Genomic DNA, 26,326 nt, shown 5'->3' on the forward strand with positions numbered 1-26,326 from the left:
CATTGCAGAGGCAAACTTGGCAAGCCAAGTCTATCTGCTACACGCCGATTAGTACCCATGGCTGTAACAAGTCCAAAGCTATTCATTCCGTACTTCCAAAACATGTAATCAAAAGGCTTGGGCCTGCGATGAAAAGCAATCAATTCCAGCTGCAAAATAATTGATCCACCTAAGACCCAGTAGCTACAATCTGATTAGAGCTTCTCTTCCATCCAGCGACGGCTTCTATAAACAGACTCGGGCTGGGAATTTAACAGCCTCCAAAGGAGCTTTTGACGCTCCATTCATATTAAAATTAATGTGCTAGGAAAATTACCTGGGGTGTCAAACAGCTTCTATGTGTGGGGAGAGGCGGAAAAGATCCGGAGTCCTCTGGTTGGAGAGGAGGCAGGGAATGTATGTAAGAAGAGGGGAAAGTTCCTGAGCTGGTGGAGCAAGGAAATGTAGTCTTTGGTAAAATGATTTTTTGTAGGAGCGGCTTGGGAAAATTAAGGAGCCGAGGGGAAAAAACAGCATCCCCCCCCCCTTTTCTCTTTGCACTCGATATACCCGAAAAGTGACTCCATTTTTGTGTGTGCACTTCCAACTACCCTCTCGAAATTTCGGGACAGGGTGTTGCGTGGCGATTCCCGCTTCCCCCCAGTTGGAATAAAGACACAGGACACCATTAGTTTAGGTTAATGGGCAAAAATTGGCCACAACTTGATTGGTTACAGGTAAGAGCGGTATTGGCTTGGGCATTGGTCCTATCAGAGCATCCGGCTTCAGCCTGTTAGCATGAAAACCGGAAAGGGTTAACACCAGCAGGGGGAGCCCTGCGATGCACATCAACTAGGAATTCCCCCGGGGTCACCGCTCGGGGGGGCGCTTTAGTCCCCGGCCTCCATAGGTTTCGGACGAGGCAACGCCCCCCGGAATCCTTTACTGGACTACCCTTCAATATCTGGGGGAGATGATGGCGCTCCTCCCCCCCCAACACATCTACATAATAATACCCCTACCAATGCCTAAACGCCAAAACCAAAGACGTTGTGATGATTTGCTACGAGGTAGGCAAGAAACCAAATGGCTGGTGCCAATTCGCCAAGTGGAAATCAGCTGCATGGTCGAAAAGGGGAGATCCCGGGGCCACGCCGGCCTTAAATGACCCAGGCCACGCCCCCGGAGCCAGCCGATTGGCTGGCTCTGGGGATGATGCGGCCTGAGGATTCCCCTGAAAGCCAGCCTTCGCGCGAGTGTTGGGGTTTTGAGCCCGCAGCAACACCACCTCCTCCTGATGTCGGAAGTGGCTTTGTCTTAAGCCCAATTAAAAAGGGGATGGGCATTTTACAGCATCTGGTCAAACTAAAGTCCTATACACCCAGACAGTTCAGATCATGTCTGCAAACAAGGACCCCCAGTCTGAGCTCTAACGTTAGACTGCAGGTATCCAACCACCAACCAACACATTGAGTGATCCGAGTGTGAACCAATGGTATGTTCTGACATTTCTGTGTCACCTTTCCATGTTCTACTTGAGCTAACTAGAAGTTTCATGCAAACTCAGCCCCAATGTGCTTTTGAAAAATGAAAAGCAGTTTCAAGAAGGGAAATCCACCCACATACACGTCATTTCTCTGCTCTAAGCAACCCTCTTTCATTTTTTTGGTTAAATATTTTTTATTAACTTTCCAATAAAAAACGTCCGATTAACATACCGTATCGAATCATAATCCAATTAAAATAAAAAACTAAAATAAAAAGTCCAAATTATCATCCAAATTATAATTGTTATTTTTTTAAAATAAAAAATTAATAAAAAATAAGCAACCCTCTTTCAAAGCTGCATTTAAATAAATAAAAAAAGGGACACTGGGGGCACTTGCACACATTTGCTATTTTCAGGTGGGTTGCGTGGCGAGTTTCCGCCCTCTGCAGCAGAAATAAAGACACAGGACACCATGAATAAGGTTAATGGGCGAAATAGACCACTACTTTATTGATTACAGGAATGAGCGGTACTGGCTTAGGTATTGGTCCTATCGACTATCCGGCTTAAGCCCGATTGCATGAAGACCAGAAAGGGTTAACCACCAAGAGGGGGAGTCTCCTGCTGAGGCACATCAACTAGGAGTTCCCCCGGGGTCACCGTTCGGGGGCGTGCCTTAGGCCCACACCTCCATAGGCTTCGGACAGGGCCACGACCCCCGGAGCCCTTTACCTGGCTACCCTAGACTGTGGGGGGAGGCAATGGCGCTCCCTCCCCCATCATCTATTTAACCCTACCCTTACCAATGCCTAACTGCCAATACCAGGAAGTTGTGACGAGTTGCTACAAGGTAGGCGAAAAACCAAATGGCTGGAGCCATTTTGCCAACTGGAAAAAATTCCTACCAGGCCCCTTGACGGCAACCAACCGAAGTCTATAGCAATGTCCAAGAAGCCTGCCTAAAGGGAGGGGGATGGGAAACCAAGTAGGTGAAGCGGTGAAAGAGGACGAGCCTCGGCCGCGCCAGCCCTAAATATGTCAGGCCACGCCTCCCCAGTCAGCTGATTGGCTGCCTGGGGAGATGACGCGGCCGAGGATTCCCTAGATCTCAGGGGGCCTGTGCTCAGCCCCCGTGCACGTGGGGGTGGGCGTGAAGCCCGCAACCCCATCTCCCCAGGTTGGAAGTGGCTATTCAGTCACAAGCCAGCAAATTCACAATATGCAACAGAAGTTAATTTGGGAGCTCTGGCACAACAACCCTGCTTTATCCCACCACCCTGTAAAAACACGTCAGATAACATTTGCTTGATGCAAAATTGTCTAACGCCCCAGAAAACAAATCAGAATGAATGCTCAGTAAACAGGTCGTTTAGAAGCAACCTGGGAATCAGTTATATGGATTTGCATGTAGTTAGCTTCCATGGAAGGCGAATATATCAAGCTCAGAGCTCAGACTTCGTTGCTACTGACACATCCGTTTCCTCCAATGCAGTGTCCACTTCATAGCGTAGCATTGTAGTGTTGGAAGGGACCGTGGGGGTCATCTAGTCCAACCCCCTGCAATGCAAGAATCTTTTGCCCAACGTGGCGCTCAAACCCAGGACTCTGAGATTTAAAACCTCACTTCCAGAGGGAGATGTTTCCCTGTGTTAAACGTCACCCTTTTAGTCACACTGATATGCAGCTATAAGATCGGAGACTTCATTCCTTCTCAGTGAAACAGTACATGAAATCGAGTCCTCTCTAATAAAGCTGATGAGAATATTAAAGCTAAGTACTGCCACAGATCGGTGCAAATTTACAGTCCTGGAGCTCAGGAAATAAATGATACGGGAGAGGAGCCGTCATTTTTGCTCTGATAACATAACTGACCCAACGTGCAGCGGCAGGAACAGTAACAGGGGTACCCTGAGGAAACTGTCTTCCTGGGGCTGATTTACTATACAGCTGCAGAATCAATTGAGGCCAAGTTATATGGGTGTCAACCTCTGCCTAACTCTCACGCTGTATTTAATCCATTCCTGTGCCTTAAAAAAAAAAAAAAGGAGGGGTGGTGGTGGTGGGATAAAGCTGTTCCGTGTCAGACACAAGGCTTTTTCCAAAGATACCTGGAGCACACATACCTGCCCCCTTTGGAAGAATGATGCTCTGGTTTTGCGCCAGGATTGATGACCTTACCTGGCTGTTCATTGCGTTCCTTTCCTTGCTCATCCCAGCAGTAAAGGGGTGGGCAGGATGTCAACACAAGCAACCAGGGAGCTGAAGAAAGGCGCAAGGAGATTTCAGAAGTTGTTACAAAGACTCCTGCAGCCGGGTGCAGAGGGCGATTGCACTGTCTGTAAGGAAGGTGACAGCTTTTTTTAGAGGATGGCAATCTTGGGCCTCCAGCACCCAGGTTCTGTTAGGGCACCAGTAGCAGTGGTGGGGCAGAACTTCAGAGGTGTCCTCCCAACACCAGTGTTCGCGAAAGCTTATCAAGATGGGGCAGGTCAGGGTTGTGTGCGCACTATCTCAATACATGGTCCATGTCTTGAGTTAGCGCACACACCGTATCTGAATGTTCTGGGGTATGTGGCGTTCATACGGAGCCCCCAGTCGTCTCACGGACTATTGACCCGTACACCACTAATCCGCTGCCACCAACCAGGTCCTCCCTGGTAAAATTACTTCAGTCTCGGTCAGCTTCTCAATTAATAAATAAGAGTGTATTTTATTTCAGACACAAACAAAAAAATTACAGCATTCCAAACGTTGTTGCTCTTTACTTTCTTAGCCTTATTTTCCTCTCTCTATCTCTTCTACCTCCCCCACACTCAAGAACCCACTGCCCTAACTGTCTCTCTATTACCAACTGCCTTTCCCAACCAGCCAACCCACGAAATCCAAACAACTCCCAACGAACTCCCCCAGAACTCCTCCCAGAACTGGTTTTAGAGACCCACTGACTCCACCCCCTGGGTCCTGTCTGTGCAACCTATTTAACTATTTCCCCTCCAGCACTCTCTCATATATGTTAACATCACAGGGTAAGGGTACCACTGGCACTGGGTTGCCATAGCAACGTCAGCAAAGTCAAGCGTATGACTTGCTTAGCCATTCGCCCTCCCATTGGCTCAGGAATGTGTAATGGTCTCTAGAGCCAACTTGCTTGCATTAAGCCCTGTTGCAAATCCTGATGCTGTCCCATTTTCTGTCAGGGTCTGACACAGAATCCGTGAGAGTCAGGGGAAGAGGCTGTAGGTTAGCATGGTGATAGTGTTAGCAAATATCTCTGTCCATATGCATCTTTACTTCAAAGACCAGAAAAACTGGAGTGTCTTGTGTCTGGAGACAATGCTAGGATACTTGCAGACCACGCTAGACTAGGTGGACCCCTAAGTAAGTAACAGGATTACTTAACACAAAATAGTTCATCCTTAAGTCAGGGGTAGAGAACCTTCTTTCTGCTTAGGGCCACATACCATGAGGCGTAATCTATTAGGGACCGCATGGTGGAAGTGGGTGAAGTCAAAGCTGGTGACAGGCAGAGTTTTCTAGAGTAACTCATTGGAAACAAAGAATGGCTTGCTTCAGTTTTCACCGTGGGTACCTCAGCTTCGAATTCCCAATCCTACTCAAGAATAAGCCCCACTAGGTTTGATGCAGTAACTCTCAAATAAATACAGAAAGCAACTCCTATTAGGGCTGGGCGATATTTCAACATATTGTCCAAAACCAGTTTGAAGTCCATGTTGAGAAACTGATTTTTTGCCCTGGCGATAAATTGCAAATCATGATGTGTGTGCATGTGCTATGCAAAAATCACAATATGGGGAAAACCATGAAGCCAGCCAATGCTTCTCTTGATTCCTGCAGCCCCTGTTAACTCTCCCCCCTGTCTTTTGCAGGGGGCAACGAATCACATGAGCAAGCGCTGGTAAAAATCATGATACAGAGAAAACCGTGAAACCAGCCAATGCTTCTACATAGCTCCATCCTTATTTCAAACATCGTGATATTTGTGATTTTTAGCTGGTGATATATTGCAATGTTGAAAACCAGATATCACTCAGCTCTAACTCCCATTGACTCCAACCATCTGCCATGTTGGCTGAAGCTGACGGGTGTCTAACAACATCTGGAAAGTTGCTGATGAGCCACCACTGATAGTCAAGGTGTCCCTATGTTGGATGTATCTGTTGCAATGATCCTCAAGCTAGATGGTTACTAACTCCCAGTCCCAACTGCAAAGCTAGATACCTTAGTAGAGCAGGGATTGCCCTAGATTATTCTGGTGGCCTCCACATGACTAACCAAGGTAGACATCTGATGCATGCAACAGCTGCTTTCTCTTCCAATTTATCCTATGTTTCATGGGGCTGTATGAAAGCATTCATGCAGTGCCTAAAATATAACTAGAGGCCAGCTCCTGGGATATGCTGGAATATGAACGCTGGGCATCTGTTTGATGGTATCTCTTTCACGGCATAGTGGAGGTGGGGGGAGAGGCACTGGTCAATAGTTGACGCAAATGGGGGGGTTGTTCATTCCTGATTTGTTGGTCAGCATCTGTGGGTACAGATGAATGATTTGCACAAGGCAGGTGTGACCCCTGTGTCTGTCCATTTTGGGTCACCACCATCATAAAGGGAAAGCGGTGGAAGTCATCGTCGCAAATCATCTTGTGCGTTTACTTGGGAGGACTGCTTCTGATTATCACCATCAATGGGGACCAGGGCCATAGCTCAGCAGAACAGCATCTGCCTTGAAGATGCCAAGGGTTCACAGTTTAATCTTTGGCATTTCCAAATAAGAACATATGAACATACGACAGTGGAGGCAGAACATAGCTGGCAGTCACCAACAGCCCCTTCCTCCATGAATTTGTATTATGAACACTGGGAGAGACCATCATCTGAACCCTGGAGATCTACTGCCAGTCAATGCAAACACCACTAAGCTAGAAAGATGCAATGGTCGTGTTAGGAATGAGCCAGCTCCTAGCGGAACTTTACAGCCTGCTGCAGAACAGAGAGTCTTAGATTTGACGCAGGCTGAGCAAATAACTCAGCAGTCAGTAGTGACTCCTTGACATTGGAATGCCGGTTGCCAAGGGAACAACTGAGAGCGGGCTGGAACACAGCCAAAGCTCTCAGGAAGCTCAAACAGGCACAAACAGACACATAGACAGTCTGTCAGAACAGGAAGAGGCTGCAGCTTATCCAATAAGTCCAAAGAGCCAGCAAACGGGAGGGCTGCTAGATAGGAAGCAAAACAAGAGATGTAAGGGGCAACAGTTCAATATTTTGCAAGAACCGGAAGAAATCTTCAGAAGGGTCATCTTGAGTGATAATGCTGGCGGCTGCGTTAGAGCCATCTGGAGCTATCTGTTTGTTTTTGCAATAAATCCTCCTTTTTAATTATCTTCGCTTACTGTGTTATCAAGCTGGGAACCTGGACTCCTGACTGGTAGCTTCCTATGTTCTTCCTCCATAGCAGATATCCCTTGTGGCTTTTACAGATTTCCAGTTTCCGGTACATAGACAATCATGCTTATGGTGAACATGTTCGTAGGTGACCGTGTCTTGATTTTAATCTTCATATAGCACTTTGTAGATTTTCATTGCTTCAACAACAAAGATGTTCAGGCTGTTGTCATATGCAGAATTCAGAGTCTACCAATACAAGCACTCACAAAATCGCACGCCCCCCCCCCCAAGTCGATGTACTCTTCGTCCTGCACATGCCATCAACCGGCACACAAATGCCTCCATGTACTCCATGTTGCATCTAGAAGCAACGTTCTTTACCCTCCGGCATTTGACAAAAGTCTCCCTTTGCCATACATTATTGAGTTCAGCCAACTAAAACGTTTGGCTTTTTAGCCGTTTGGAAGCAGATCAAGGAAGAATAGCTAAAGCAGGTGCCAGAAACAGAGAATCAGCACATCCACACAGAAATTTTCCACTCTTGTGGTTCAGCATAATCCAGGAACACACGAACCATTCCTAACAAGAGGTCAGCTACCTTTTTTCTCTCTCCAGAGCAGGTCATTTTGTGCCAAATGTTACACCGCCATTTCTGCTTTTACTATATTGAAGTAGCGTTTGAATCTTTTATGCAAGCCGCCCAGAGACGGAGCAGCACTGTGATGCTTATATATGTGCAATATTTCATGGCAAACAAATCAGGCCCATTGGACAAACCACTCTTAGCTCTGGTTCCTTCACATCAGTGACCTCTTTCATAGTGAGAGTGGTCACTGCGATGCGTGGGGAAGGGTTAGGAATTGTAGAGTTGGATGGGACCCAGAAGATCATCTAGTCCAGGCATGTCCAAGAGTTTGATCATGATCCACCAGTCAATCACGGGGCATCCCTGGTCATTTGTATGATTGCACCCCAAAAAAACCCCTCAACTTTGGCTCCCCCCAAAAAGCTCAACAAGTTTTGGTCAATCCAATGGGTAGATCACTGCAAGTTTTTTTTATAGTGGGAGTAGATCACAGTCTCTTGGGAGTTGGACATGCCTGATCTAGTCCAACCCATTGCAATGCAGGAATATGCAGCTGTTCCATACGGGGATCGATCCTGCAATACATACAATATCAGTGAATATTGTATTGGGTCACCCATGCACCATAAAAATCATGGTCATGAAAATAATTATGAGATCTATTCCGCACCATAAAACGGAACACTCAATGGAAACATGATCAATTAACGTTGTGTCAGGCCTCCTGCACACTGCCTAGAGACAACTGCAGTTAAGCAACATGGTAGCACAGTTGGCGGAGCAGGAGGTTCTTAATCTCATGGTCATGCGTTCTAGCCCCATGCTGAGTGAAAGTTTCCTGCAATGCAGAGGGTTGATTCTCATCTTCCCTTCCAACACTCTTTTTCTATGAAATTATATAAATAAATAAATAATGTTGCAATCATTATGATGCAATCACCTGCCAACAATAATATAAGCACCAGCTGTTCCATGGCAAATGGATAGGCCAAATGGCACAAAAAGCCCTAGGGCTAAAACTGCTGAAGTGATACAACTCTTGTCAGACTTGAGGAATCCTCTTCCCACCCCCCACAATGGCACCAAGTGGCAGGGAGGGAACAAGAAAGCTCTTACTTATTACCGTATTTTTCGCCCTATAGGACGCACTTTTCCCCCTCCAAAAATGAAGCGAATGGGGCGAATGCAGGCTTTCGCTGAAGCCTTGAGAGCGAGAGGCGTCGGTGCGCACCGACCCTCTTGCTCTCCAGGCTTCAGGAAGCTATCCGCAAGCCTTGCGTGCCTGGCGGGAGGTCCCGCCGGGCGAGCAAGGCTTGGGCGGCAGCCTGCAGCCTGAAGCAGGGGGCGAGCTGCGGAGCCCGCCCCCTGCTTCGGGCAGATGTCGGCAAGCCTCTCGCGCCCTGCAGGAGGTCCCACCGGGCGCGCAAGGCTTGGGGCGGCAGCCTGTTCTGGGGGCTGGGGTTGGGGGAAGCTCAGGCTTCCCCCGCGCCAGCCCCCGTGCCTGGGTGGAAAATATTTTTTCCCCTATATTCCCCCTCCAAAAAAACCTAGGTGCGTCCTATGGGGCGAAAAATACGGTATTTATTCAGTCATTGCAAGAAAAGAATTGCGGTCGTTCCTCCATAATGGAGTTGCTCTCACTGAGCTCCGTCCCTCTCCCTCTCTAGCAACAGCACCTGCTTCTACGGCATCTGTCCATGGACAATTGTCTCTTTGCTCTTTGTTCTAGCACCCTTAACAAACGCCCCATTTGGGGAGAAGGGGCGTCAGGTATGCTATCCAATGACATGTCAGCTAGCCGGTCTGTCTCCCCTCCTCCTTCTCCTAACACAGCATAACTCGGCTGTTTGCCTGTCTCTGAGCTGCTATCTTCCTCCAAGCCCTGCTGTAATTCGAGACTGCCTTCCTCCTCTCTGGCAGCTACAGAAGAAGGGCAGGAGAGACCTCCACCATTCCTCCTCCTCTTATTTTTATTATTTATACCCCGCCCATCTGGCTGGGTTTCCCCAGCCACTCCAGGCAGCTCCCAACAGAACACTAAAAACAGAATAAAACTTCAAACATTAAAACTTCCCTAAACAGGGCTGCCTTCAGATGCCTTCTAAAAGTCAGACAGTTGTTTACTTCTTTGACATCTGGTGGAAGGGTGTTCCACAGGGTGGGTGCCACTACCGAGAAGGCCCTCTGCCTGATTCCCTGTAACCTCGCTTCTCGCAGTGAGGTTACCGCCAAAAGGCCCTCGGTGCTGGACCTCAGTGTCTGGGCTGAATGATGGGGGTGGAGACAATCCCTGACACCTATGCATGACAATCCAGAATCCAGGCAGCTCTATGGAGCAGCTGAAGCAACTGGAGACCATTCCCTCTCCACCAGCTTAGCTACCTTCCCTCGATGTAATGCACACATGCAGCCAGGGACTACACCATGTGGAAACTTCCTCTGCTCCTCCCTTTTCAGTCCTCTCCTGGTTCTGGGAGACAGTGGTACGGGAGAGAGTGGGGAGGCACCCAGCCCTTTCACTTGCCTGACCTGCCACTTCCTCCTCTACTACCAAACCCTCTTGTGCGTCACCCTCCAACTCTGAAGTGTCTCCTGTCTCTGACTCTTGCCTCTTGGCTAGTACAGGTCCCCACAAATCACTGGCCCCCTCTCCCGAGCCAGATTCTGACCCCCTTCCCTCAGTGCACACTCCTGGCAGTCTGTGATGGCCTGGGAATCTGATTCAGAGGCTGAACCGGAGGAATCCCAGCCTGCACAGGAGTCCCCGCCTCCAGGGCCGGCTGAACTGGGGCAGGGCCTTGATTCTGAAGTGCCTGCACCTGTGCCGAATCCTAAGGAGCAGGCACCAGGTGAGTCCACTCTGGCTCCAGAGGTGGTTGAGGACTCAGTGCCTACAGGTGAGTCTCCCCCTGGGCCCAGTAACCCTTCGGCCTCTCCTGAACTGCAAAGGCTCAGGGCAGAGAGGCGAAGGGAACTGGTTTCTCCCAGGAGGAGTGCTCGCCTTAAGGCCAGGAGAGGCGGGTCTCCTGGGGGCCGGGACCGCCCCTGGCCTCAGAGAAGATAAAGGCCAGTCAGCCCGGTCCCAGGTTGCGGGAGCAACGTTGTTGTTGAGTACCTGTACCTGCCCAGACCCAGACCTGACCCTCCAGTGTTCCTGTCCCCGCCCTGCTTCCGGCTTCGGACTTCGCCCCGCTCCTTGTGAACTGTTTCCAGGCTAGTGACCCAGGACCGGACTTTGACTACGCCAACGGTAACCTTCCCCCCGGGGCCAGCACACAGTCCCTTGCCAACTGTTGCCTTAGTGCCCAGCTTGTGTGCTTTCTGGAGACACCTGATTGGCCGCTGTGGAGTGACAGGATGCTCGGCTGCTAGATGCATGCTTGGTCCAATGCAGCTATTCTTGCGCTATTCCGCGGCCATTTGCAGTCACCAAATTCATCCCTCCTGGGCAAAGCTGCCTTTCTGTTGCACCTCTTGCAAGGGCAGGCTGCCGGTTGGTTGGCACCAGCTTTTTCCGCATCGCTGAGCCTGCTCTGGCCGCTGGCCATGATTGGCATGTGACAGTGGCATCTTCACTCCAGGGAATGGAGACAATGCAGCGCACGAAAGCAAGGGGGGAAATTAGCTGCCAGTTTTGTTGGGAATGACATATTGACAAAGTACTTAGCCTGTGTTATCCACTTCAGCATTCAATGGCACGCACAGAGAGAGAGAGAGAGAACGAGAGAGGCGGTTTCATCCTCTTTCACAGTGCAAGAGTCCACAATTGGATTCACTTCAAGTGCGGCATTCCGTCAGAGAGTATCGGAGAAAAGCCAGTATCGGATGTCTCCAGATGAAGGATACTGGACTTGCTTTGTGAGAAAAGCTCGAGGCAGAGAACGCAGAGCAATTATAACTTCTGGTACAATTACCAGAAGCCTTCCCTTGCTCTCTGCCAAGCGAGGAGACTTGGCAGCTTAATAATATGACTTTCCATTTTTTGCACTTCCACTCCAATTAGCTGACAATACCAGGCAATTGGCAGGATCAACCAAAGTCCCTAAGGGACCCTGAGAACCGCAGAGGTGGGATTACAGAGATACAGAACTGCTGGAACAGAAGAGAATTAAGGGCCGCCTGGTAGTGAGCGGAGGAGGGAGTTTTATACCCTTTGCGCCAGGATCGGAGGCGCTGGTGTGATGTCCTTTCCCCTGGAAAGGTTGGTGAGCTTGCTAGTAAGGGACTGGTATACAGTAGGGACTGGTATACAGTAGGTATACATTTGGTGCCCCCCAGAATTTGGCACCCAGGTGCACCACACCCTTGCACCCCCCAGGTAAAGACGGCCCTGAGTCAGAGACCCAGGACACAGGGTTGCCGCCAAGATCTAGGCGACACAGAATCGCACAAAACGGGGGGGGGGGGGGACTATGCCAATATCCTCAAATTGCATCATTCATACAGGTCACAAATATTTTTTTTTCTTGGCACAAAATTCCAATGGCAGAATTTATTTATCTTTAGCAGGCAGTATACCCAGCCCTGCTGTGCAAAGATAGTCTTATTACTAACTACTTCTTTTTCCAAGGGTGAAGACTTCGCTTTATCACTGGAGCAAATGACGTTTTCAGAAAAAGAATGCTCATTAGCATTTTTCTTTGCTTATCACCCAAACGCCTAAATGTTCCTTTTAAAAAAATGTGGAGGTCTTATGCCAAACATACATGGATCAGAGCTTCAGAGCTTTAGTACAAAGGCTGAACGAAACCATTATGGCTAATGCTGCGGATTTTGAAAAGAGGAGCATGCTGAGTGTTTTCATACAAAATGCTTATGCATATTCCATTTGAGAAATAATTAGAAAGCTTTCCCCCTTTTCTCTGAGGTGTGTGTATATGTGTCTATATATCATTTACATTTGATCTCTTCTATAATGAGTAATAACAATTTTTATGTTGCGTTATTACTACACAGTAAAATCAAGGGCTTAACATGGACATAAAATCTCAACTAAGGGTACAAAAGGGAAAGATAAGCATTTGGAGATTCTTCTCCCCCCATTCATTTGCCAGATCCTACTTGGTTACCGTATTTTTTGCTCCATAAGACATACTTTTTTCCTCCTAAAAAGTAAGGGGAAATGTCTGTGTGTCTTATGGAGCAAATGCGTGGTCCCTGAAGCTGAATTGCCCAGGGGCAAAAAGCAGATTGTGCTTTTTTTTTTTTTTTTTTTTTAGAAAGAGGGAAGGGAGTGTTGAAACAAAGCCGCTGAGCAGCTAACTGACAAGTGATCGGGAGGGAGATAAGGGACACTATCGATAAAGGAGGCTGCCTGGGAGGGGGGAGGTAAAAGCCCATGGATCCTCAGGATTTTTGCATTGGGCTACCCCAAACTCACCATCAAATCACATGTCTGTGGCCACAGCATGAACCACAAAAATCATACATCCACTGTTTCGTTCAGAATTTTTTTTTTTCTTGTTTTCCTCCTCTAAAAACTAGGTGCGTCTTATGGTCGGGTGCATCTTATGGAGCAAAAAATACGGTAAATCAGAATATCAGGCCACTTTTGTTTTATAATCTGAGAGCCAGCAAGGTGGAGAGGTCAGACACAGAAACCAAATGTAACTTTATACCGCCCAAATCAATCTCCAGTTAGCCACCCTTCAACAACAGCTCCCTTTTATTTTTATTTGCGATTTTTATTTTAATCTGGAGGCTGTGTGAGTTTTTGTCTAATCAGCTACTCTGGATTCATAAAGTGATAGGCCGGGGTTTTGTACTAAGGGAGATGAATTGTGGGTGGGTTGAACAATGGAATGCTGTTTAAATATGGTTTTTTATTTCATTATTACTATATTGTTATGAGTAGGTTTCTGTTTTGTACGTCGTGTTGAGGTTCTTTCGACTGTAAAGTGAGTAAGAAATTTTCTAACTTTTCTGCTGGAAGGGTTGTGAGAATAAAGTAGCTTTTTTCCCCCTATCTCTGGTGGGAATGCCCAGAGGTTGCCTTATTCTAAAATGAAATTTATTAGGGGATACTAAAGATTATTACAGCACATATTTGAATTTCTCCCCTCAATATATGGACAGATACTATGGAGACATTCTGCCAAGAGGAGTTTTTGAAACAGATGCAGTTACCTGCCAAGATCTCTACGGCACAGTGGTGGAAATGGTTTTTAAAAATTGGACTATATCCTTACAGTATAAAACTCTCTGGAATTTATTTTTATTGCAGAAAAAAATAATACGGAAATTGTGGGTCTCTAAGGGGCAGAAAGATCCTGATCACTTCTATTCATTATGGTGGTATTTAAATTTCATATAGTTTCATTTCAGGTCTACAGGTATCTCTCCCCAGGCAGCCTAGAGAAATATGGTTGTCATGATTTTAGACTGGCTGTCGTTCTTTAAAACAGCTTAAGATTTGTATGCTTTGCCTTTAGTTGGATATATTACTGAATTTTTGTTATTGTTTGCAGTCATATCTTGGATCCCAAACACCACAAATCCAGAAATTATAGTTCCAGTTTGTGAATGTTCTTTTGGTACTCAAACATCTGACAGGACTTCCGTGGCTTCTGATTGGTTTCAGGAGCTTCCTGCAGCCAATCAGAAGCCGCGATTTGGTTTTCGAATGTTTTGGATGTTGAATGGACTTCCGGAACGGTTTCTGTTCAACTTCCAAGGTATGACTGTACTTGTTTCTGTGGTCCCATAATAATTTGAAAGCTAATGTAAATACTTTTTTAAAAAAAATAAAAATTAAATAAGTAAATGTAGGTCTGCCATAACTTGCATTGATATCATGGATGCCACGCAAGGTCACATGAGTATGTTGTTGTTGTTTAGTCGTTTAGTTGTGTCCGACTCTTCGTGCACCATGGACCAGAGCATGCCAGGCACTGCTGTCTCCCGCAGTTTGGTCAAACTCATGCTGGTAGCTTCGAGAACACTATCCAACCATCTCATTCTCTGTCGCCCCCTTCTCCTTGTGCCCTCCATCTTTCCCAACATCAGGGTCTTTTCCAGGGAGTCTTCTCTTCTCATGGGGAGGCCAAAGTATTGGAGCCTCAGCTTCAGGATCTGTCCTTCCAGTGAGCACTCAGGGCTGATTTCCTTCAGAATGGATAGGTTTGATCTTCTTGCAGTCCATGGGACTCTCAAGAGTCTCCTTCAGCACCATAATTCAAAAGCATCAACATGTGAGTATAATGGCTTAAAAAAACAAATGGATCAGGCCAAAGGCCCACGTAGTTCTACATCCTGTTCTTAGAGTGGCCAACTAGATGTCGTGGGAAGCCAGAAATCACAACTTAAGTGCAAGAACACTCTCCACACTTGTAATTGTACGATTCAGAGACATTTCACCTAAAACCCTGAAGGCACAACACAGCCATCATGGCTAGAAATCACTGACAGACTTCACCACCATGAATTTGCCTGACCCTCTTTTAAAGTCAGCCACGTTTCTGGCCATCATTTCATCTTGTGGCAGCGAGTTCCATAGTCCGGAGGCGAGTGGTGTGAAGAAAAGTGGTGCAACCAAAGGGGAAGTGAACCCAGACAGACGGCATTTTTACAGTCAATTCTTGGACTTGTAGTTTGAGGGCCGGACAGACACAGCGTGTCCATGCAATTAGCTGTTTTGTGAATGGCTTTTTTAAAAAAAAGAAACAGTGGGTGCAGAGACCCCAATATTTATTGGAACTACATGGGCGTAAAGGGCAGAAGTTCCCTGTCAGTTATCTTCAGATTCCAGTACAGCACCTGCCTCCCTATGAGGGGAAGGTTATGGGTGAAGATGTTTCTGAAATGCCCCTACCAGCAGATGGCACTACCCCCGATACCCCAAACACAAAGGGGGTTGCAGTCTATTTACTGTGCCTACTTACTTTTTTCAGTTGCAAAATTGCGAATACTTGCGTGAAAGGTGTCTCATACAGTTTGGTCCCAAGAGAGACCAAAAGCTGTGTGCCACCCGACACATCCTTACATTAGGGGTCACCAATCTTGTGGGGCCACTGAGCACATTCAGGATTTTGAGAAAGTGTCATGGCCGCCAAGCACAAAATGGCCGCTCTGTGGTATGTGTTGTAACCGGAAAAGGCATCTGTGAGGGCGTGGCGTAATGCAAAATGGCTGGCACATCTAAAAGAGCAAAGGAAGAGACAAGAGTGCAAAATGGTGGGGCCATCCCTGCCTGGACAAATCTCATGTATGTAGGGTTTTGGAGGGGATATTTACAGTCATACCTTGGGTTAAATATGCTTCAGGTTGAGCATTTTCAGGTTACGCTCCGCGGCAACCCGGAAGTAACGGAACACGTTACTTCTGGGTTTCGCCACTCGGACATGGCCAGACGCTCAAAATGACGTCATGCACAGGCGCGGAAGCAACGAATCGCAACCCGTGCATGCGCAGATGCGGGTTGAATTTTGTTCTGGATGTGAACAGGGCTCTGGAACGGATCCCGTTCGCATCCAGAGGTACCACTGTACTTAGACATTTCACACACGGCATAGGAGGTACTGCCAGGGCAGGTGCTGGTATAGTGATTCCTGCCAAACGCTCCCAAAAACAAGAAGTCCCAGAGGTCCTTGGCTGTAGCTGGCAAATGCAGTCTTGTTGTTGTCGTTTAGTCGTGACTCTTCGTGACCCCATGAACCAGAGCCCGCCAGGCACTCCTGTCTTCCACTGCTTCCCGCAGTTTGATCGAACTCATGCTGGTAGCTTCAAGAACACTGTCCTACCATCTCGTCCTCTGTCGTCCCCTTCTCCTTGTGCCCTCCATCTTTCCCAACATCAGGGTCTTTTCCAGGGAGTCTTCTCTTCTCATGAGGTGGCCAGAGTATTGGAACCTCAGCTTCACGATCTGTCCTTTCAGTGAGCACTCAGGGCTGATTTCCTTCAGAATGGATAGGTTTGATCTTCTTGCAGTCCATGGGACTCTCAAGAGTCTCCTCCAGCACCATAATTCAAAAGCATCAATTCTTTGGCAATCTATACACCGGCAAATGCCATCTATACACCGGCAAAAGAAACCAGTAAGACGCCACGTATGTCTGGCAGCCCTGTAATAACTGGGGATATTGGCATCCCAAAGACAGTGGGTCAGGACTGTGGATGGGATTTAGAGATGCCAGAACGTGTCAGAGGAAATGAAGCAAGACTTGTGGCCTCCAGAGTGCATAGAAGAAGTGACAATCACTCTCGGACGCCAGAAACAAGAATTTAAAGGTCAGTTGCAAATGTAAACAGCAGCCAGCTAGCTACATTTTCATAAAATAGGGGAGTCCTACTAGAACACGAAACTCAGAACCACCAATCTAACTGATTTAGAAGTCCTCCCAGCCTACTTATTATGTAAATGGACTTGAAGTGTCCTTAGCAAAAAATTAAAATGCAACCACAACAAAAAATAAAAAGGTGGAGAACGTTTGTTTTTTAACCTTCCACCCACTTTGTAAAACTGGAGCAGTTTCCAGCTCCGCCTTCTGCCTTCCCTCCCTAAGATTATGGGGAAATTTAAGGCCCGCCAGGCTGGTTTATAGCCTGTCACTGAGAATGACTTGTAGTAATTACTCGATTCTTCGCCTGAAATGAAAGGACCTCATTCTTGGATTCCTGCCTAGCATGGAGTGAGGCACTTCACTTTCTAGAGAGACAGATGTTGAACGGGAACCGAACACACAAGAAACCTTGACAAATTAATGTTGATAGAGAGGTATGAATAAATCAAACAAAAGGTAATCGCTAAATAAATCTGCAGGAACATGTCATTTAATTCCGTAGAATTAAGAGGAATCAAGGTGCACTGAACATCGAAGAAGCCTGTGGACAAGGAGTTAGTTTAATATAACAATCCTTTTTGGCTCAAAGCAAGGCGCTGTTCCAGAAAACACAAGGGGTGGTAAATTACACTGGCAATCCAACCTCTGTACTGGCTCCTCGCTGTCTTTGGAGTACAATTCAAGGAGCTGGTTTTAAACTATAAAGTTTCAAGTGGCTTGGGTCAGCCATATTTTGTACATATTAAATTTGTCCACATCCCAGTTCCCCCAGTGGCTATGGCCTGACTATGACAGAGGGGCTTCTCAATGATGGCGGCCTGGAACAAGCTCCCTGTGCAGATCCAAGAAGGTCTAAGAGCAGGCTTCCTCAACCTCGGCCCTCCAGATGTTTTTGGCCTACAACTCCCATGATCCCTAGCTAGCAGGACCAGTGGTCAGGGATGATGGGAACTGTAGTCTCAAAACATCTGGAGGGCCGAAGTTGAGGAAGCCTGTCTAAGAGGAAGGGTATAAGAATATTGTCCTGTCATGGGCCCCTTAGCTCCATCAGGATCTGGCATGGCTTGGCAACCACAGATGGACCAGGAGAAGGAGGAGGGGGCAGATGGGTTCCTGGAAGGCTGGCATTTATGGAAGGAGGAAAGAGGTCTTCTTCTTGTGACTTTAGATGTCAGAGCTGCTGGGTCTCTCCTCCACCCTTCCTGTGGAGCACAGAGGCTCATCGGGGAGAAGGGAGGACTTTGATCAGCCAGAGCGAGGGGCTGAGAAGACAAAGGTGGCAGCAAAGTGAGATCCACAGGGTAGCGCACAGTCTTAACCAGGTGCCACCTTCGTAGATGAGATCTGTAGATCCACTGAGATGCAGCACATGTATGCATGTATTGTAGGGCAAGAGGGTCTCATGCATGAGTTCAGCCTATCTTTAAAAGCTTCTCAAATACAGCCACAACACATGGATGTTCCAACCAGTGCTAGTGAGCTCTGTATTACAAGTATCACATTTATCTGTATGGATATTCGATCAAAAAATATTTGCTGGAAAAGATTCACCTTCGAAACAGTTGTTTCAGTCTGGGCCTACTGTCCTGTTCGGCTTGTTTGCTGGTTGCTACTGAATTCTTCACCACAATACTTTTGGACATTATCCATTGAAAGGCATCCTGCCTGCGACATGGTGTTCCCTCCCAGAAATTCATTACACTGACTACTTCTTGGTTATGGACTGATATATATAGATCTAGATCTAGATATATATTATTTTAAAGTTGATGACTTCTAAATTTTGGATGACTTTCTAACCACTAATACATTTACTATATTTATTGCCACGTGTTGCGGCTGTATTTGAGCAGATTATTCTGTATTGCAACACAGGGGTTTGTTTTTGTCACTATCTTTAAAAGCTTGGCAGGAAGGACGTGTCAACTGTTGGGACACCTTCATAGCTTCTGTTCAGTTATGAACCTCTTGCCTAGCTCATGGACCTTGGAATCTTGGCTTCTGGACCTTGTAACTGCTATTGAGCCTGTACTGCTGTTAGCCTGACTAATGATCTCTTTTTATTTAGATTAGTTTGGGTTTTATTCTATGGTTTGGTTTCTTTATTGTATTCTATGCTGAAAACATTCCATTAAAAAACAGGAAAAACCTGAGGCGGGGGAGATCTCTTCCTTACTTGCAAGGAAGAGTCAGTGTTGTGTTTTGGGATCGGAGTCTGACACATCCCACTTTTCCTTCATAAGAAGAGGCCTGCTGGGTCAGGACAATGGCACATCTTGTACAATGTCCTGTTATCACAGTCAGGGCTGGCCCAAGGCAATTTGCCACCTGAGGCAAACCACAAAGTGTCACCCTCCTCCCCTCCAAGGAAGAAGGGGTGAGTGAAGATCTACATCAGGAACAAGGGGGGAATGAAGAGCTAAATTTGGATCTGCTGCCCCTGAGGATCTTGCCGTCTGTCACAGTCCAGTTCACGGGCTATCGAAGTCCCGGCCGGGGACGTCAGGACCGGAGGCAAGATGGCAGGATAGGAGCAGGAATGGGGGCCCAGAAGCCCGGAGTCAGGAAGCCAAGAGTCCGAGGGTCAAAGAGCCGGGAGTCAAGAAGCCAAAGGTCCGGGGGTAAGGAAGCAAGGAGTCACGAAGTCAGGGGTCCGAGGATCAAGAAGCAAGGCAGGAAGCATGTTGCTGTGGCAAAGAGCCGAAGGGAAATGCTGACCTTATATCCCTTCCTGGCTCTTGCCACCAGATGCTGTGAGTTACCAATCGGCCTCACCTGTGGGGCCACGCCTTGCCTCTCCAGAACAAGGGAAGGCCCCAGTCCTGTAAAGTCCTATTGGGCCTGACACCGTCCGAGGAAGTCTCTCACCTTGCTTCATGGGTGTGCCAGCCCTGATCACAGTAGCCAACAAGATGCCTATGGGACTCTTGCAAACAGGCTACTCAGAAAAGGGTTAGCTTATTCTATACTCACAACAACCCTGTAAGGCAGCTTAGAATAAGAGAGAGGTTTGCCCAAAGGACCATGCGATGAAATTTTTTACTATACTTTTGTACTTTGCTGTGGATACACAGCACATTGAAGAGGTTCCATATATTTTCAATATAGCACAACTAAATTTCTGATGAGTCACAGGCAGCTGTTTCATAAGAAGACTTCCAAGTTTGAAAGGAAAAATGAGTTACTTCACTGCAGCGAAGTGGGAAACTTACTCAATAAAGTAGTGGGTAGCAGGGAATCTGGGTGAATTGTCAGAACACATTCTGGCAGATCCAGCAGGATGATTGATCAGTCTGCAGATGTCACGGCACACGGAGGTTTGCGAGCAAGATTACTTTTTCTTTTTAGCGACTAAGCCTTGCTTCCCTGCATTTGTAGACCATCATCACTTCTCCCTCAACCTGAGACACAGCTGAAAGACCGCTGAACCTACCCCGAAAGGGCATTCGGGGAAAGCACAAGGTTATTTCCACACATACACTCCAATGGTCTACACATTTTCTCCTACATAAAAAAGTGGCTGCAACTTCACTGTCGTGAGCCCCATGAACTGTGTGAGTGCATTGTGGCAACATGCACAGGTGCAATGCATCCTTGAGGGATGCCTGCAATATACAGAGCTCCTTCCGTCACACACTCACCTACCATTATGGTGTGGGGGATCCCCTGGTCCTGAATGGGGTAACTGTGCCAGGAGCACAGCCTTGGGGTCATTTTGGACTCAGTTGTCCATGGGGGCCTGTGCCAACTCTGTGTCCAGGGCGGCTGTCTGCCAGCTCCATCTATTGCACTGGCTGAGACCCACCCTGTCTCACCAGAGTGGTACAATTCAAAGTGTTGGTGCTGATCTTTAAAGCCCTAAACGGCCTTGGCCCAGTATACCTCAAGGAGCGTCTCTACCTCCATCATTCTGCCTGGACACTGAGGTCCAGCTCCGAGGGCCTTCTGGCGGTTCCCTCACTGCGAGAAGCAAAGCTACAGGGAACCAGGCAGAGGGCCTTCTCGGTAGTGGCACCCGCCCTGTGGAACGCCCTCCCACCAGATGTCAAAGAGATAAACAACTACCTGACATTTAGAAGACATCTGAAGGCAGCCCTGATCAGGGAAGTTTTTAATGTGTGACATTTTGATGTATTTTTAATCCTTGTTTTAATCCGCCCAGAGTAGCTGGGGAAACCGAGCCAGATGGGCGGGGTACAAATAAATTATTATTATTATTATTATTATTATTATTATTATTATTATTATTATCCATGATCCTAGGGGTCACTTCCAACTCTACAATTCTATGGTTATATAATTCTGTGGCTGTAGGTTCCCCATCCCTGGTGTAGACAGTACTTAGCTAGATGGACCAACGAGTCTGACTCAGTATGTAGCCTTACTGGAGTTCACCAATTGGGTCTGCGTTGCTCCCGGACAGGAGGAAGGAAGTCAAATGACACCGAGGGTTGATTCAAAGAGTTCTTTATTTCTGCTCTCCGGAACAGCAGAAAGGCACCTACGTGGTGTGTCCACAGCAAGTCCAAAGAAATGAGAAATTTCATGCAGTATATATATCCTCCAGGCACCCTCTCCCTCCTTCCCCAGGAATCCAACCACATCAGCCTATACCCGCAGGTTGACATCACATATGTTCCTGCTCTGGTATTCTTAACCATAAAAGGGTATTCCTTCCTGTACTTCTGACCATGGAAGGGTATTCCTGTTCCTACTCTTATCTTGGAGCAAGAGGTCACCAACTCCAAGAACACACTCTGGCGCTGTTCCCGGACTAGGTCTGTGCATCAGGACATAAGATAAGACCTAGACATGTCATCCCTACTCCACTGAAACAGCCAAGGTCATCCTTGCCGTCGTGAACTGATAAAGGGGAAGGCTCTGAGCACTTGTTTATACAGCCGGGTTTTTTGACTCAGAGCTCAAGTTAATGGATTTTCGCTAAGGAAAAATAGGGATTTTTGTGCCCGTTTCAAACTGCCTGCACAGTCAGTTTGGGGTTTGGGAAACCTATTCCTTCAAGTAGAAGGCACATTCCTAGCTTCCTCTACATGAAGAGAATAATCCCAGTTTGGGCATAAACTCTGTAGCCGTTGATTCTTCACGTCCGGTGCCGTTCACTGCACAACCCATTTCCCTCAAAGGCTTCACTCCATGTGCACAAATTGGTTCCTTTGGTCAAAAAGCGAAAAGGTTGTCAAGATGATTTGCGGCCATCATTGGATTCCAAAGGCTACGGAACAGCAGGCCGCTACTGTCTATCGAACCAGCGCTTGAAAAACCATCACAGCTTCCAAATAGGTTGAGCTATAAAAACAGCCTTAATCCCGCGCATAAATTACCCTTGAATTACTACAGTCGGCGGAGGAGAGGGAGACAGGAGGGACTTTGGCTGGGAAAGGGCCGTTTCGCTACAAGTTCTAGGAAAGCTAGACGGAGTTGCTTTGGGAGCAAATTAACTCCTGTTCCAGGAAGAAAAGCCCTTGGTACACTTGCACTGACGGCATGATTAAAGCAGGCACTCCAGTGAGACAGATACTTTAACTTTAAATTCATCCTGTGTCACACTGCAGTGAACAGCCAGGCAACGCTTGAAATCTCAGCTGCAGCTGGCCAAGCCACAAGGTCTGTTGATGGCATAAAACCTTTCATCCCATCTCTCGACTTAAAAAAAAAAAAAAAATGAATCATCAACAACAAAATTGTCTATTAAAACAAGCAATACAGCTCCAGTCAACAAGCTGAAAGAGGGCTCCAGAAATTCAGCAAAATCGCTGCACATCCTATCTGGGTCGATTAGATGCCTTCCTGCCTTGCTTGAGAGCTCTCCAGATGCATCTAGCTGTCCACTCTTGGAAACAAGATGCTGGAGTTGCTTTTGGTTTGATCCAGCAAGACTCTTCCTTTTTCACTACAAAAAAAATTCCTTCCAGTAGCACCTTAAAGACCAACTAAGTTAGTTCTTGGTATGAGCTTTCGTGTGCATGCACACTTCTTCAGATACAGTGTGTATCTGAAGAAGTGTGCATGCACACGAAAGCTCATACCAAGAACTAACTTAGTTGGTCTTTAAGGTGCTACTGGAAGGAATTTTTTTTGTTTTGACTATGGCAGACCAACACGGCTACCTATCTGTAACTGGAACTATTTTTCACTACAGTCCTCCTTCTACTGCCAGCTTATGCGCTAAAGCAAACTTTTATGTCTTCACTTTTAATCCAAGTTTCCTAAGTACCAGATTAATAAACTGGTTCTCTTGTTCCTCGGGAGGCAAAAAGAAAAAAAGGAGAAAAAAAGATTGCAAAAATCTTGCAGAGTCATTAATCTTTGCGAACAAAGACTTCATTACTGAATGAAAATGATTAGCAGGGTTGGAAGCAAATAGGCTTTTGTGAGCTCTCTTGGCGTCTTCCAGGCCTGTTGCAAAAGCTCGCCCCTGCCCCGCCAAGTCCCCCTGGTTTATTCATGGCTGTCAAGACCTTAACTATAATTTTACACTCAGCCACATCGAAATAAACGACACTAAAGTTCTGCAATAGCCCAGCATTTGCCAGAAATTAGTAAATGAACCGCAATTGCTACAATTGGGAACCTGTGCAGCAGGTCTAAATCTACACTGAGGAACAAGGTGTTTCCATTTTTATTCTTCAGAAGGAGGAAGGTGGACTTTGGTTTTGTGTGCTTGATGTCAACCCACCGAGCTCTGGAGTCAGACATCTACTTGGGAGTGTCTACAGAAATCTTTTTTGAGATGCCCTAACTGAAGATTCTGCAAAGCCTGACCTTGAAGTTGGCACAAAACTCTGGACGTTTTTGAGTTGGCACTGTCCTTCTATGGCATGGGTAGGCAAACTAAGGCCCAGGGGCCAGATCCGGCCCAACTGCCTTCTAAATCCGGCCCACGGACAGTGTTTTTACATGAGTAGAATGTGTGCTTTTATTTAAAATGCATCTCTAGGTTATTTGTGGTGCCTGCCTGGTGTTTTTACATGAGTAGAATGTATCCTTTTATGTAAAATGCATCTCTAGGTTATTTGTGGGGCACAGGAATTTGTTCATTTTTTCTTCAAAATATATTCCAGCCCCCCACAAGGTCTGAGGGACAGTGGACCGGCCCCCAGCTGAAAAAGTTTGCTGACCCCTGTTCTATGGTTTTTGGTGCGGCTTCAAAACACACCTTTTCCCCCAAGCCTTTGGGGAAAATTGATTCGGTAAAGCCAGTTGTAATTGAGGAGGTCTGTCTGCTGCAGTGATAAGGTTTGCTTTTAATGTTGCCATATTTTCACAGAATCATGGCATTGTAGAGTTGGAAGGGACACCACGGGTCATCAAGTCCAACCCCCTACAATGCAGGAATCTCAGCTAAATTTTATTGCTTTATAGCAAACCACCCAGGGACCTTAATGAAGAGTGGCTTATAAATTGAAATAACATGAACAAGAACAATAATGATTGGCGGCTGGGGTGGAGTTCCTATATCCCATGATGCCCATTGCCCAAGTTATGCCCATTAATCTCAGGTGTACGGCAGGTAAAGATACGACTCCTTGCTGAAAGTGGAGTTTGCAGGCACCAAATATCACCTAATTACCTGCACCTGCAAAGCCCTGTGTTTTTGGCTGCACCCAGCCGGTAAAATGGCTTCCTCCCCTTGTTCCTCCTTGCTCTGTTCCACTGCCACTGAGAAGGGCTGGACAGCTCATAATTTGCCAGGTTAAAGGCTGACAACCCTGATCGCCCTTTAGCAGCCTCTGATAACAACAAACACAAGCTGGTTTTTCTTTTCCACATATTGCTTCCTGGACTCTTGTTTTACAGAAAGCGCTTGGTTTGACACTTCAGCTGTGTTCTTCAGACCGAAGAGACAATGAAAATTACCACAGGAGCTGGGCATTTATTGTTGTGGTTTCATTTTCTTTCTTTCTTTTGTCTGAAGACCTTTTGTCAAACAAATCTCTACCCACACAGTTTCTCTGAAACCGGTACCCTCACGGGTCATAATTTTCTACCCCTGCAATTTCTCCGGATTCCAGCATGCTGTCCTACACACTGAGTCATTGTGCCAGTCCATATTCCCAAGGGATGGAACTAAATTAATTAAGTTGAACTATGAAAAAAGATGGGCCCTCTCTCTGTCTCCCTCCCCTGTCCAACATCTGAGGGAAGCTGAAAAGCACTGCAAAGGCTTTCGGATAGCAAGGGCAAAAGGGCTGAGAAGTAGGGCTCCCTCTGACTTTTTGCCAGCTCTGTCCCACGGCATTGACGTGACCTTGGGATTTCTGCCTTTGTCACCTTTGAACCCCAGCTAGCAATCTCCCCCTACCCTGGCACCGAAAAGCCAGCCATCTCCTTAAACAGTGATTTCTTCGTTCCTCACAGCTCACATATTTAAATGGGTAGAATGGAACGTATTGTGAGTAATTTGAAACCGTCCGTGTCTTCTCAGTCATACCATCCAATTGTGATTAGCGTTCCTCTGGTCTACTTTTCATTTGTTTCACAAAAGATATTTCTCATTCAGCCCCTTCTAAGTGAGATCAGCGGGACGCGGGTGGCGCTGCGGGTAAAACCTCAGTGCCTAGGACTTGCCGATCGTATGGTCGGCGGTTCGAATCCCCGCGGCGGGGTGAGCTCCCGTTGCTCAGTCCCAGCTCCTGCCCACCTAGCAGTTCGAAAGCACTCTTAAGTGCAAGTAGATAAATAGGTACCACTTTATAGCGGGAAGGTAAACAGCTCGCCAGCTGCAGCTTCATCACGCTGGCCACATGACCCGGAAGTGTCTTCGGACGGCGCTGGCTCACTGCCTCTAGAGCGAGATGAGCATGCAACCCTAGAGTCGGACATGACTGGCCCGTACGGGCAGGGGTACCTTTACCTTTAAGTGAGATCAGGGATGCTATCCTGTCCTCAGTAGTTGCTTTAGCTGCAGGGGGGGAAAGAGTATTAGATCTGGGTCGAGGACTCATGGGTGAAATAATGTGATGGGCCTGGATCCGCCAAGGTTACCCGTAGCGGAAGCCGAGAACCAGAAGGAGGGCCAGACCTGTCCTTAGGCAGAGGGAGCAATTGTCTCTCATATATATAGATAATTTTCTATTTTACAATTTAAAATACTCATTTAAACATCCTTAAAATATCAATGACTTCCCTTCTTCTCTTTCCATGGTTCATTTTGCATATCTTAAATCCCTGCATATTTTACATAAACTAAACCATTCATTATTGCATCCATCAAAACTTGTTTACACTGTTGAATTTATCTTAATGCTGCCAGCGTTTTCAAGCATACACAATTTTTCCCGTATATTCAATAAACATTTTCCAATCTTCTCTAAACGTATGTTCTCCTTCTTGTCTTATTCTGTGTGTTAGGTCCGCAAGCTGCACATATTCCGTCAACTTAAATTGCCATTCTTCCTTAGTTGGGACCTCGCTCATTTTCCATTTTTGGGCTCACAAAACACGGGCCACAGTAGTGCCATACATAAATAACCTTTTGTGACACCTGGGAATTTCAGTCTGAATTATCCCCAATTCAAAGGACTCTGTTTTTTTTGGGGGGGGGTGCTTTTAAACTATTTTTTAA

At 46.8% G+C, this 26,326-nt stretch overlaps 1 protein-coding gene across 1 annotated transcript in view; it reads right to left on the bottom strand.

Moving 5' to 3' along the window:
* Positions 1-26,326, bottom strand: part of FRAS1 (Fraser extracellular matrix complex subunit 1) — a 356,176-nt gene that overhangs the window by 215,103 nt on the left and 114,747 nt on the right. The window lies entirely within an intron of this gene.

This window comes from Podarcis gaigeae (genome assembly GCF_964106915.1).
Source record: "Podarcis gaigeae genome assembly, chromosome: 9".
Lineage (NCBI taxonomy): Eukaryota > Metazoa > Chordata > Lepidosauria > Squamata > Lacertidae > Podarcis > Podarcis gaigeae.